The sequence below is a fragment of the Triturus cristatus genome, chromosome 10 (assembly GCF_964204655.1).
Source record: "Triturus cristatus chromosome 10, aTriCri1.1, whole genome shotgun sequence".
Lineage (NCBI taxonomy): Eukaryota > Metazoa > Chordata > Amphibia > Caudata > Salamandridae > Triturus > Triturus cristatus.
In genome coordinates this window covers 855,532,226-855,545,175 of record NC_140593.1, presented here as the reverse complement: position 1 = coordinate 855,545,175, position 12,950 = coordinate 855,532,226, and the positions used below count along the sequence as shown (strand labels likewise).

General features: G+C 47.2%; 12 non-coding genes across 12 annotated transcripts; all 12 read left to right on the top strand.

Moving 5' to 3' along the window:
• Positions 1-81: 81 nt before the first annotated feature.
• On the top strand, positions 82-193 carry TRNAL-CAA (transfer RNA leucine (anticodon CAA)). Its single transcript has 2 exons — positions 82-119; positions 148-193. It is a non-coding gene; the product is annotated as a tRNA-Leu (tRNA).
• Positions 194-2,100: 1,907 nt separating this feature from the next.
• Positions 2,101-2,172, top strand: TRNAP-AGG (transfer RNA proline (anticodon AGG)). Its single transcript has one exon. It is a non-coding gene; the product is annotated as a tRNA-Pro (tRNA).
• Positions 2,173-2,558: 386 nt separating this feature from the next.
• TRNAV-AAC (transfer RNA valine (anticodon AAC)) lies at positions 2,559-2,631 on the top strand. Its single transcript has one exon. It is a non-coding gene; the product is annotated as a tRNA-Val (tRNA).
• A 288-nt stretch (positions 2,632-2,919) lies between these two features.
• Positions 2,920-3,031, top strand: TRNAL-CAA (transfer RNA leucine (anticodon CAA)). The gene is made up of 2 exons: positions 2,920-2,957; positions 2,986-3,031. It is a non-coding gene; the product is annotated as a tRNA-Leu (tRNA).
• A 2,365-nt stretch (positions 3,032-5,396) lies between these two features.
• Positions 5,397-5,469, top strand: TRNAV-AAC (transfer RNA valine (anticodon AAC)). Its single transcript has one exon. It is a non-coding gene; the product is annotated as a tRNA-Val (tRNA).
• A 1,336-nt stretch (positions 5,470-6,805) lies between these two features.
• On the top strand, positions 6,806-6,877 carry TRNAP-CGG (transfer RNA proline (anticodon CGG)). Its single transcript has one exon. It is a non-coding gene; the product is annotated as a tRNA-Pro (tRNA).
• A 385-nt stretch (positions 6,878-7,262) lies between these two features.
• TRNAV-UAC (transfer RNA valine (anticodon UAC)) lies at positions 7,263-7,335 on the top strand. The gene has a single exon. It is a non-coding gene; the product is annotated as a tRNA-Val (tRNA).
• Positions 7,336-7,776: 441 nt separating this feature from the next.
• On the top strand, positions 7,777-7,848 carry TRNAP-AGG (transfer RNA proline (anticodon AGG)). The gene has a single exon. It is a non-coding gene; the product is annotated as a tRNA-Pro (tRNA).
• A 386-nt stretch (positions 7,849-8,234) lies between these two features.
• Positions 8,235-8,307, top strand: TRNAV-AAC (transfer RNA valine (anticodon AAC)). Its single transcript has one exon. It is a non-coding gene; the product is annotated as a tRNA-Val (tRNA).
• Positions 8,308-8,595: 288 nt separating this feature from the next.
• On the top strand, positions 8,596-8,707 carry TRNAL-CAA (transfer RNA leucine (anticodon CAA)). Its single transcript has 2 exons — positions 8,596-8,633; positions 8,662-8,707. It is a non-coding gene; the product is annotated as a tRNA-Leu (tRNA).
• A 1,393-nt stretch (positions 8,708-10,100) lies between these two features.
• TRNAV-UAC (transfer RNA valine (anticodon UAC)) lies at positions 10,101-10,173 on the top strand. Its single transcript has one exon. It is a non-coding gene; the product is annotated as a tRNA-Val (tRNA).
• An 899-nt stretch (positions 10,174-11,072) lies between these two features.
• Positions 11,073-11,145, top strand: TRNAV-AAC (transfer RNA valine (anticodon AAC)). The gene has a single exon. It is a non-coding gene; the product is annotated as a tRNA-Val (tRNA).
• The last annotated feature ends 1,805 nt before the right edge of the window (positions 11,146-12,950 follow it).

The window sequence follows — 12,950 nt, the reverse complement described above, 5'->3', positions numbered from 1 at the left end:
TTGTGACATTGCTGTGAACGTTGTAAGTGCAAACATTGGCAGGTGCAGTCAGAAGAGTCAGATCTGTGCACACCCAGGGCTGTCAGGATGGCCGAGTGGTCTAAGGCGCCAGACTCAAGAGAGCTTGATCTTCAGTGCAACTGAGACTTCTGGTCTCCTCATGGAGGCGTGGGTTCAAATCCCACTTCTGACAGGTTTCTTTTACACCCTTAAATCGTCCTGTTTTTTGCAGTGCATTCCCCACACACCACAATCTTTGCACGGACCTGTAACATATGACGAGAAATCCACCAACGATCAGGCTGGGCCCTCAATCACAATTCCATGTATTCCTGGAAGGGACACCTCAGGCACACCTTCCGTTAAATTTGCACTCCATCACACAAACTGCCGTGCTGGTTTCTCATTAAGCAGTTGATCCCATCTTTGTTGTGAGGCTCTCCTGCCACCTTTTGGGCGGAGAAGGCACTGTCCCTGCAACAACACAGGCAGACATGTTCAACAGGGCTTCCTGGTTATGTGGGAGGAGCAGATTGTCATTGGTCCCCCCTTGCGAATTTTAATTTACATAAGGAAGACAGAGAGGTATCTGGGAGTAGGCAGTACACACGGACATTGAACTCTATCTTGTGATTTGCAGCCAATTCTAGATTGAGGCAGGAGGAAAGGAGGTGACTTGCCCAAAAATGGCCATCCTGGGAATTTAGCCACCCTGGGGCTCCCAGGTTAGTGTTTCAGTCCTGCGAGCCACTCATATAAATCTCGCCTGATCGAGCCTGATCGAGCGCTGAGTGAGCGTGTTTGAATCCAAGAATCAAATGCCTCTGTCTTAGGAGCAAGAATTGGCAGGCCCTCCCTTGCATCTGGGGTGGAAGTCTATGGGGCAAGTGTCCAGGACTTGCAGAGGAGTACAAGTGCCAGAAAGTGCCACAGTTCTCATCAGCGCCGTTTTTCTGCTCTCTGGCAGCTAGGATATCGACTGATCCCTTCCTTGCAAGAGTGAAAAAAACAACACCTTGAGAGAAAACATGACTTTTTGTGGTTCACATAGAGAGAGAGCAGCCAAATAGCCCTGCTTTGTTTCTGAAAGACGCATCAGAAATTGCTTAAAATGCCAACTGGGAAATCAGGCTCGTTGGTCTAGGGGTATGATTCTCGCTTCGGGTGCGAGAGGTCCCGGATTCAAATCCCGGACGAGCCCATGCTGTGGAATTATTTTTAGGCTTCTTATTATATAGGGCCATTTCTTCTTTTCAATGCTATAAGACGCCGTGTATGGTGAGAAAGTTCCTTTCCCTCTACGCTATTTCCCACTTTTGGCGTATAGAATTTCAGTGCCGGACTTCTTTGCAACTGCTTTTCTGGGGTGGACCATCAGTGTAGGAAAATTAAATGCAAAGTGTTTTTCTAGTGTGGTTTCAGGTATGGTTTTAAAATCGCCTTTTGGAATAAAAGGGGTCCTCGTTCCTTTCTTCCAAAGAAAGAGATCGGGTAAGGAGGGTCCAACTTTGAGCTTCATGGACATTGGCCCTTGGTCTGTGCATTCCAGCCCACTACATGCCAAGAAGATTCCTGCAAGCGTGTCTGTTTCTGTAGTGTAGTGGTTATCACGTTCGCTTTACACGCGAAAGGTCCCTGGTTCGAGACCGGGCAGAAAGAGCAGTTTTCTGTTTTTCACACAGTTTGCATTTACTCTCTCAATTTATAGGAAAGCTGAGATAATGGAAGCTGTCTATCCCTCACCAGCGTGACGTACTGTGCTCCAGGGGTATCAGTGACAGCTCAAAAAGAGAAGTGACGATAGTTTGCGCTATTCGTTTGCACGTCCTTGTGTACTGAAGGTTGGGCCTACTTCATGAAAGCAAGGCATGAGAGCAGAAATGGTTTTATTGGCCTCACCGAGAGCATACACCTAGAACAAACAAAATGTCTGAAGGATAGAGGCATTTTCATTTCTTGTTCGATGACGGCCATGGAAAAGACAGCAACCATATTGCAGAAGAGAGCAGCATGTGCAGTTGCTTGCTTTGGGTGAAGCATTCACTAACTCGCTGCCAATAACCAAGGGAGCCGGTGCGAAAGGCGACTCTTGTGTGCCTCGGCTCGTTGGTCTAGGGGTATGATTCTCGCTTAGGGTGCGAGAGGTCCCGGGTTCAAATCCCGGACGAGCCCTTTTTCAGAGGTAAACATACGAATCCTACTCAAAACTCACAATGCCTGACTATTTCTCTTTACACTCGCCGCATTGTTGCACAAAATATTTTGAACCTCATAAGAAACATGGATCACCGTGCTTTTTCTGCCTTTATGCTTAGTCTGTGTGTGTCCCAGGTGATGCTTTCCCAAGCTGTACTTGCTGGCATTTAGGCATCAGATATTTGTCTGTCGATGCCTGCATAAGTCAATTTTTAATACGCCTAATTGCAAGTATGTTGGCTGATATCTCTGCAGTTTTCACACTTGCTCCTCGCTTTCTGAGTGGCTGCTGATACAGCAGAATAGAAGTAGAGAGAACCCTTGAGAGGAACCTTGCTCTAACAGTAAAACACAGCAAGTGAGTTTCTGTAGTGCAGTGGTCATCACGTTCGCCTAACACGCGAAAGGTCCCCGGTTCGAGACCGGGCAGAAACACTGTGCATGAGCTGCTTTTATGTGCACCCTCTAAAACCCTATTATCTCAATGCAAGCTTAAGAAGAGGCGGTCCTTGAACCCAGCGAGCCATGGGAAACTTCCTTTACTTTTGCAAGACGAAACAAAGTAATCCGCATCCATCAGTGGTCGCTCTTGTGCCTAGCTTTTTTTTTGTCATGCCATGTTGTATTGTGGGGTCTTTACACTTGTGACATTGCTGTGAACGTTGTAAGTGCAAACATTGGCAGGTGCAGTCAGAAGAGTCAGATCTGTGCACACCCAGGGCTGTCAGGATGGCCGAGTGGTCTAAGGCGCCAGACTCAAGAGAGCTTGATCTTCAGTGCAACTGAGACTTCTGGTCTCCTCATGGAGGCGTGGGTTCAAATCCCACTTCTGACAGGTTTCTTTTACACCCTTAAATCGTCCTGTTTTTTGCAGTGCATTCCCCACACACCACAATCTTTGCACGGACCTGTAACATATGACGAGAAATCCACCAACGATCAGGCTGGGCCCTCAATCACAATTCCATGTATTCCTGGAAGGGACACCTCAGGCACACCTTCCGTTAAATTTGCACTCCATCACACAAACTGCCGTGCTGGTTTCTCATTAAGCAGTTGATCCCATCTTTGTTGTGAGGCTCTCCTGCCACCTTTTGGGCGGAGAAGGCACTGTCCCTGCAACAACACAGGCAGACATGTTCAACAGGGCTTCCTGGTTATGTGGGAGGAGCAGATTGTCATTGGTCCCCCCTTGCGAATTTTAATTTACATAAGGAAGACAGAGAGGTATCTGGGAGTAGGCAGTACACACGGACATTGAACTCTATCTTGTGATTTGCAGCCAATTCTAGATTGAGGCAGGAGGAAAGGAGGTGACTTGCCCAAAAATGGCCATCCTGGGAATTTAGCCACCCTGGGGCTCCCAGGTTAGTGTTTCAGTCCTGCGAGCCACTCATATAAATCTCGCCTGATCGAGCCTGATCGAGCGCTGAGTGAGCGTGTTTGAATCCAAGAATCAAATGCCTCTGTCTTAGGAGCAAGAATTGGCAGGCCCTCCCTTGCATCTGGGGTGGAAGTCTATGGGGCAAGTGTCCAGGACTTGCAGAGGAGTACAAGTGCCAGAAAGTGCCACAGTTCTCATCAGCGCCGTTTTTCTGCTCTCTGGCAGCTAGGATATCGACTGATCCCTTCCTTGCAAGAGTGAAAAAAACAACACCTTGAGAGAAAACATGACTTTTTGTGGTTCACATAGAGAGAGAGCAGCCAAATAGCCCTGCTTTGTTTCTGAAAGACGCATCAGAAATTGCTTAAAATGCCAACTGGGAAATCAGGCTCGTTGGTCTAGGGGTATGATTCTCGCTTCGGGTGCGAGAGGTCCCGGATTCAAATCCCGGACGAGCCCATGCTGTGGAATTATTTTTAGGCTTCTTATTATATAGGGCCATTTCTTCTTTTCAATGCTATAAGACGCCGTGTATGGTGAGAAAGTTCCTTTCCCTCTACGCTATTTCCCACTTTTGGCGTATAGAATTTCAGTGCCGGACTTCTTTGCAACTGCTTTTCTGGGGTGGACCATCAGTGTAGGAAAATTAAATGCAAAGTGTTTTTCTAGTGTGGTTTCAGGTATGGTTTTAAAATCGCCTTTTGGAATAAAAGGGGTCCTCGTTCCTTTCTTCCAAAGAAATAGATCGTGTAAGGAGGGTCCAACTTTGAGCTTCATGGACATTGGCCCTTGGTCTGTGCATTCCAGCCCACTACATGCCAAGAAGATTCCTGCAAGCGTGTCTGTTTCTGTAGTGTAGTGGTTATCACGTTCGCTTTACACGCGAAAGGTCCCTGGTTCGAGACCGGGCAGAAAGAGCAGTTTTCTGTTTTTCACACAGTTTGCATTTACTCTCTCAATTTATAGGAAAGCTGAGATAATGGAAGCTGTCTATCCCTCACCAGCGTGACGTACTGTGCTCCAGGGGTATCAGTGACAGCTCAAAAAGAGAAGTGACGATAGTTTGCGCTATTCGTTTGCACGTCCTTGTGTACTGAAGGTTGGGCCTACTTCATGAAAGCAAGGCATGAGAGCAGAAATGGTTTTATTGACCTCACCGAGAGCATACACCTAGAACAAACAAAATGTCTGAAGGATAGAGGCATTTTCATTTCTTGTTCGATGACGGCCATGGAAAAGACAGCAACCATATTGCAGAAGAGAGCAGCATGTGCAGTTGCTTGCTTTGGGTGAAGCATTCACTAACTCGCTGCCAATAACCCCCGGAGCCGGTGCGAAAGGGGACTCTTGTGTGCCTCGGCTCGTTGGTCTAGGGGTATGATTCTCGATTAGGGTGCGAGAGGTCCCGGGTTCAAATCCCGGACGAGCCCTTTTTCAGAGGTAAACATACGAATCCTACTCAAAACTCACAATGCCTGACTATTTCTCATTACACTCGCCGCATTGTTGCACAAAATATTTTGAACCTCATAAGAAACATGGATCACCGTGCTTTTTCTGCCTTCATGCTTAGTTTGTGTGTGTCCCAGGTGATGCTTTCCCAAGCTGTACTTGCTGGCATTTAGGCATCAGATATTTGTCTGTCGATGCCTGCATAAGTCAATTTTTAATACGTCTAATTGCAAGTATGTTGGCTGATATCTCTGCAGTTTTCACACTTGTTCCTCACTTTCTGAGTGGCTGCTGATACAGCAGAATAGAAGTAGAGAGAACCCTTGAGAGGAACCTTGCTCTAACAGTAAAACACAGCAAGTGAGTTTCTGTAGTGTAGTGGTCATCACGTTCGCCTAACACGCGAAAGGTCCCCGGTTCGAAACCGGGCAGAAACACTGTGCATGAGCTGCTTTTATGTGCACCCTCTAAAACCTTATTATCTCAATGCAAGCTTAAGAAGAGGCGGTCCTTGAACCCAGCGATCCATGGGAAACTTCCTTTACTTTTGCAAGACGAAACAAAGTAATCCGCATCCATCAGTGGTCGCTCTTGTGCCTAGCTTTTTTTTTGTCATGCCATGTTGTATTGTGGGGTCTTTACACTTGTGACATTGCTGTGAACGTTGTAAGTGCAAACATTGGCAGGTGCAGTCAGAAGAGTCAGATCTGTGCACACCCAGGGCTGTCAGGATGGCCGAGTGGTCTAAGGCGCCAGACTCAAGAGAGCTTGATCTTCAGTGCAACTGAGACTTCTGGTCGCCTCATGGAGGCGTGGGTTCAAATCCCACTTCTGACAGGTTTCTTTTACACCCTTAAATCGTCCTGTTTTTTGCAGTGCATTCCCACACACCACAATCTTTGCACGGACCTGTAACATATGACGAGAAATCCAGCAACGATCAGGCTGGGCCCTCAATCACAATTCCATGTATTCCTGGAAGGGACACCTCAGGCACACCTTCAGTTAAATTTGCACTCCATCACACAAACTGCCGTGCTGGTTTCTCATTAAGCAGTTGATCCCATCTTTGTTGTGAGGCTCTCCTGCCACCTTTTGGGCGGAGAAGGCACTGTCCCTGCAACAACACAGGCAGACATGTTCAACAGGGCTTCCTGGTTATGTGGGAGGAGCAGATTGTCATTGGTCCCCCCTTGCGAATTTTAATTTACATAAGGAAGACAGAGAGGTATCTGCGAGTAGGCAGTACACACGGACATTGAACTCTATCTTGTGATTTGCAGCCAATTCTAGATTGAGGCAGGAGGAAAGGAGGTGACTTGCCCAAAAATGGCCATCCTGGGAATTCAGCCACCCTGGGGCTCCCAGGTTAGTGTTTCAGTCCTGCGAGCCACTCATATAAATCTCGCCTGATCGAGCCTGATCGAGCGCTGAGTGAGCGTGTTTGAATCCAAGAATCAAATGCCTCTGTCTTAGGAGCAAGAATTGGCAGGCCCTCCCTTGCATCTGGGGTGGAAGTCTATGGGGCAAGTGTCCAGGACTTGCAGAGGAGTACAAGTGCCAGAAAGTGCCTGCAGTTCTCATCAGCGCCTTTTTTCTGCTCTCTGGCAGCTAGGATATCGACTGATCCCTTCCTTGCAAGAGTGAAAAAAACAACACCTTGAGAGAAAACATGACTTTTTGTGGTTCACATAGAGAGAGAGCAGCCAAATAGCCCTGCTTTGTTTCTGAAAGACGCATCAGAAATTGCTTAAAATGCTGACTGGGGAATCAGGCTCGTTGGTCTAGGGGTATGATTCTCGCTTCGGGTGCGAGAGGTCCCGGGTTCAAATCCCGGACGAGCCCATGCTGTGGAATTATTTTTAGGCTGCTTATTATATAGGGCCATTTCTTCTTTTCAATGCTATAAGACGCCGTGTATGGTGAGAAAGTTCCTTTCCCTCTACGCTATTTCCCACTTTTGGCGTATAGAATTTCAGTGCCGGACTTCTTTGCAACTGCTTTTCTGGGGGGGACCATCAGTGTAGGAAAATTAAATGCAAAGTGTTTTTCTAGTGTGGTTTCAGGTATGGTTTTAAAATCGCCTTTTGGAATAAAAGGGGTCCTCGTTCCTTTCTTCCAAAGAAAGAGATCGGGTAAGGAGGGTCCAACTTTGAGCTTCATGGACATTGGCCCTTGGTCTGTGCATTCCAGCCCACTACACGCCAAGAAGATTCCTGCAAGCGTGTCTGTTTCTGTAGTGTAGTGGTTATCACGTTCGCTTTACACGCGAAAGGTCCCTGGTTCGAGACCGGGCAGAAACAGCAGCTTTCTGTTTTTCACACAGTTTGCATTTACTCTCTCAATTTATAGGAAAGCTGAGATAATGGAAGCTGTCTATCCCTCACCAGCGTGACGTACTGTGCTCCAGGGGTATCAGTGACAGCTCAAAAAGAGAAGTGACGATAGTTTGCGCTATTCGTTTGCACGTCCTTGTGTACTGAAGGTTGGGCCTACTTCATGAAAGCAAGGCATGAGAGCAGAAATGGTTTTATTGACCTCACCGAGAGCATACACCTAGAAAAAACAAAATGTCTGAAGGATAGAGGCATTTTCATTTCTTGTTCGATGACGGCCATGGAAAAGACAGCAACCATATTGCAGAAGAGAGCAGCATGTGCAGTTGCTTGCTTTGGGTGAAGCATTCACTAACTCGCTGCCAATAACCAAGGGAGCCGGTGCGAAAGGCGACTCTTGTGTGCCTCGGCTCGTTGGTCTAGGGGTATGATTCTCGCTTAGGGTGCGAGAGGTCCCGGGTTCAAATCCCGGACGAGCCCTTTTTCAGAGGTAAACATACGAATCCTACTCAAAACTCACAATGCCTGACTATTTCTCATTACACTCGCCGCATTGTTGCACAAAATATTTTGAACCTCATAAGAAACATGGATCACCGTGCTTTTTCTGCCTTCATGCTTAGTCTGTGTGTGTCCCAGGTGATGCTTTCCCAAGCTGTACTTGCTGGCATTTAGGCATCAGATATTTGTCTGTCGATGCCTGCATAAGTCAATTTTTAATACGTCTAATTGCAAGTATGTTGGCTGATATCTCTGCAGTTTTCACACTTGCTCCTCGCTTTCTGAGTGGCTGCTGACACAGCAGAATAGAAGTAGAGAGAACCCTTGAGAGGAACCTTGCTCTAACAGTAAAACACAGCAAGTGAGTTTCTGTAGTGCAGTGGTCATCACGTTCGCCTAACACGCGAAAGGTCCCCGGTTCGAGACCGGGCAGAAACACTGTGCATGAGCTGCTTTTATGTGCACCCTCTAAAACCCTATTATCTCAATGCAAGCTTAAGAAGAGGCGGTCCTTGAACCCAGCGAGCCATGGGAAACTTCCTTTACTTTTGCAAGACGAAACAAAGTAATCCGCATCCATCAGTGGTCGCTCTTGTGCCTAGCTTTTTTTTTGTCATGCCATGTTGTATTGTGGGGTCTTTACACTTGTGACATTGCTGTGAATGTTGTAAGTGCAAACATTGGCAGGTGCAGTCAGAAGAGTCAGATCTGTGCACACCCAGGGCTGTCAGGATGGCCGAGTGGTCTAAGGCGCCAGACTCAAGAGAGCTTGATCTTCAGTGCAACTGAGACTTCTGGTCTCCTCATGGAGGCGTGGGTTCAAATCCCACTTCTGACAGGTTTCTTTTACACCCTTAAATCGTCCTGTTTTTTGCAGTGCATTCCCCACACACCACAATCTTTGCACGGACCTGTAACATATGACGAGAAATCCACCAACGATCAGGCTGGGCCCTCAATCACAATTCCATGTATTCCTGGAAGGGACACCTCAGGCACACCTTCCGTTAAATTTGCACTCCATCACACAAACTGCCGTGCTGGTTTCTCATTAAGCAGTTGATCCCATCTTTGTTGTGAGGCTCTCCTGCCACCTTTTGGGCGGAGAAGGCACTGTCCCTGCAACAACACAGGCAGACATGTTCAACAGGGCTTCCTGGTTATGTGGGAGGAGCAGATTGTCATTGGTCCCCCCTTGCGAATTTTAATTTACATAAGGAAGACAGAGAGGTATCTGGGAGTAGGCAGTACACACGGACATTGAACTCTATCTTGTGATTTGCAGCCAATTCTAGATTGAGGCAGGAGGAAAGGAGGTGACTTGCCCAAAAATGGCCATCCTGGGAATTTAGCCACCCTGGGGCTCCCAGGTTAGTGTTTCAGTCCTGCGAGCCACTCATATAAATCTCGCCTGATCGAGCCTGATTGAGCGCTGAGTGAGCGTGTTTGAATCCAAGAATCAAATGCCTCTGTCTTAGGAGCAAGAATTGGCAGGCCCTCCCTTGCATCTGGGGTGGAAGTCTATGGGGCAAGTGTCCAGGACTTGCAGAGGAGTACAAGTGCCAGAAAGTGCCACAGTTCTCATCAGCGCTTTTTTTCTGCTCTCTGGCAGCTAGGATATCGACTGATCCCTTCCTTGCAAGAGTGAAAAAAACAACACCTTGAGAGAAAACATGACTTTTTGTGGTTCACATAGAGAGAGAGCAGCCAAATAGCCCTGCTTTGTTTCTGAAAGACGCATCAGAAATTGCTTAAAATGCCAACTGGGGAATCAGGCTCGTTGGTCTAGGGGTATGATTCTCGCTTCGGGTGCGAGAGGTCCCGGATTCAAATCCCGGACGAGCCCATGCTGTGGAATTATTTTTAGGCTTCTTATTATATAGGGCCATTTCTTCTTTTCAATGCTATAAGACGCCGTGTATGGTGAGAAAGTTCCTTTCCCTCTACGCTATTTCCCACTTTTGGCGTATAGAATTTCAGTGCCGGACTTCTTTGCAACTGCTTTTCTGGGGTGGACCATCAGTGTAGGAAAATTAAATGCAAAGTGTTTTTCTAGTGTGGTTTCAGGTATGGTTTTAAAATCGCCTTTTGGAATAAAAGGGGTCCTCGTTCCTTTCTTCCAAAGAAAGAGATCGGGTAAGGAGGGTCCAACTTTGAGCTTCATGGACATTGGCCCTTGGTCTGTGCATTCCAGCCCACTACATGCCAAGAAGATTCCTGCAAGCGTGTCTGTTTCTGTAGTGTAGTGGTTATCACGTTCGCTTTACACGCGAAAGGTCCCTGGTTCGAGACCGGGCAGAAACAGCAGCTTTCTGTTTTTCACACAGTTTGCATTTACTCTCTCAATTTATAGGAAAGCTGAGATAATGGAAGCTGTCTATCCCTCACCAGCGTGACGTACTGTGCTCCAGGGGTATCAGTGACAGCTCAAAAAGAGAAGTGACGATAGTTTGCGCTATTCGTTTGCACGTCCTTGTGTACTGAAGGTTGGGCCTACTTCATGAAAGCAAGGCATGAGAGCAGAAATGGTTTTATTGACCTCACCGAGAGCATACACCTAGAACAAACAAAATGTCTGAAGGATAGAGGCATTTTCATTTCTTGTTCGATGACGGCCATGGAAAAGACAGCAACCATATTGCAGAAGAGAGCAGCATGTGCAGTTGCTTGCTTTGGGTGAAGCATTCACTAACTCGCTGCCAATAACCCCCGGAGCCGGTGCGAAAGGCGACTCTTGTGTGCCTCGGCTCGTTGGTCTAGGGGTATGATTCTCGATTAGGGTGCGAGAGGTCCCGGGTTCAAATCCCGGACGAGCCCTTTTTCAGAGGTAAACATACGAATCCTACTCAAAACTCACAATGCCTGACTATTTCTCATTACACTCGCCGCATTGTTGCACAAAATATTTTGAACCTCATAAGAAACATGGATCACCGTGCTTTTTCTGCCTTCATGCTTAGTCTGTGTGTGTCCCAGGTGATGCTTTCCCAAGCTGTACTTGCTGGCATTTAGGCATCAGATATTTGTCTGTCGATGCCTGCATAAGTCAATTTTTAATACGTCTAATTGCAAGTATGTTGGCTGATATCTCTGCAGTTTTCACACTTGTTCCTCGCTTTCTGAGTGGCTGCTGATACAGCAGAATAGAAGTAGAGAGAACCCTTGAGAGGAACCTTGCTCTAACAGTAAAACACAGCAAGTGAGTTTCTGTAGTGTAGTGGTCATCACGTTCGCCTAACACGCGAAAGGTCCCTGGTTCGAGACCGGGCAGAAACACTGTGCATGAGCTGCTTTTATGTGCACCCTCTAAAACCTTATTATCTCAATGCAAGCTTAAGAAGAGGCGGTCCTTGAACCCAGCGAGCCATGGGAAACTTCCTTTACTTTTGCAAGACGAAACAAAGTAATCCGCATCCATCAGTGGTCGCTCTTGTGCCTAGCTTTTTTTTTGTCATGCCATGTTGTATTGTGGGGTCTTTACACTTGTGACATTGCTGTGAACGTTGTAAGTGCAAACATTGGCAGGTGCAGTCAGAAGAGTCAGATCTGTGCACACCCAGGGCTGTCAGGATGGCCGAGTGGTCTAAGGCGCCAGACTCAAGAGAGCTTGATCTTCAGTGCAACTGAGACTCCTGGTCTCCTCATGGAGGCGTGGGTTCAAATCCCACTTCTGACAGGTTTCTTTTACACCCTTAAATCGTCCTGTTTTTTGCAGTGCATTCCCACACACCACAATCTTTGCACGGACCTGTAACATATGACGAGAAATCCAGCAACGATCAGGCTGGGCCCTCAATCACAATTCCATGTATTCCTGGAAGGGACACCTCAGGCACACCTTCAGTTAAATTTGCACTCCATCACACAAACTGCCGTGCTGGTTTCTCATTAAGCAGTTGATCCCATCTTTGTTGTGAGGCTCTCCTGCCACCTTTTGGGCGGAGAAGGCACTGTCCCTGCAACAACACAGGCAGACATGTTCAACAGGGCTTCCTGGTTATGTGGGAGGAGCAGATTGTCATTGGTCCCCCCTTGCGAATTTTAATTTACATAAGGAAGACAGAGAGGTATCTGGGAGTAGGCAGTACACACGGACATTGAACTCTATCTTGTGATTTGCAGCCAATTCTAGATTGAGGCAGGAGGAAAGGAGGTGACTTGCCCAAAAATGGCCATCCTGGGAATTCAGCCACCCTGGGGCTCCCAGGTTAGTGTTTCAGTCCTGCGAGCCACTCATATAAATCTCGCCTGATCGAGCCTGATCGAGCGATGAGTGAGCATGTTTGAATCCAAGAATCAAATGCCTCTGTCTTAGGAGCAAGAATTGGCAGGCCCTCCCTTGCATCTGGGGTGGAAGTCTATGGGGCAAGTGTCCAGGACTTGCAGAGGAGTACAAGTGCCAGAAAGTGCCACAGTTCTCATCAGCGCCTTTTTTCTGCTCTCTGGCAGCTAGGATATCGACTGATCCCTTCCTTGCAAGAGTGAAAAAAACAACACCTTGAGAGAAAACATGACTTTTTGTGGTTCACATAGAGAGAGAGCAGCCAAATAGCCCTGCTTTGTTTCTGAAAGACGCATCAGAAATTGCTTAAAATGCCGACTGGGGAATCATGCTCGTTGGTCTAGGGGTATGATTCTCGCTTCGGGTGCGAGAGGTCCCGGATTCAAATCCCGGACGAGCCCATGCTGTGGAATTATTTTTAGGCTGCTTATTATATAGGGCCATTTCTTCTTTTCAATGCTATAAGACGCCGTGTATGGTGAGAAAGTTCCTTTACCTCTACGCTATTTCCCACTTTTGGCGTATAGAATTTCAGTGCCGGACTTCTTTGCAACTGCTTTTCTGGGGTGGACCATCAGTGTAGGAAAATTAAATGCAAAGTGTTTTTCTAGTGTGGTTTCAGGTATGGTTTTAAAATCGCCTTTTGGAATAAAAGGGGTCCTCGTTCCTTTCTTCCAAAGAAAGAGATCGGGTAAGGAGGGTCCAACTTTGAGCTTCATGGACATTGGCCCTTGGTCTGTGCATTCCAGCCCACTACATGCCAAGAAGATTCCTGCAAGCGTGTCTGTTTCTGTAGTGT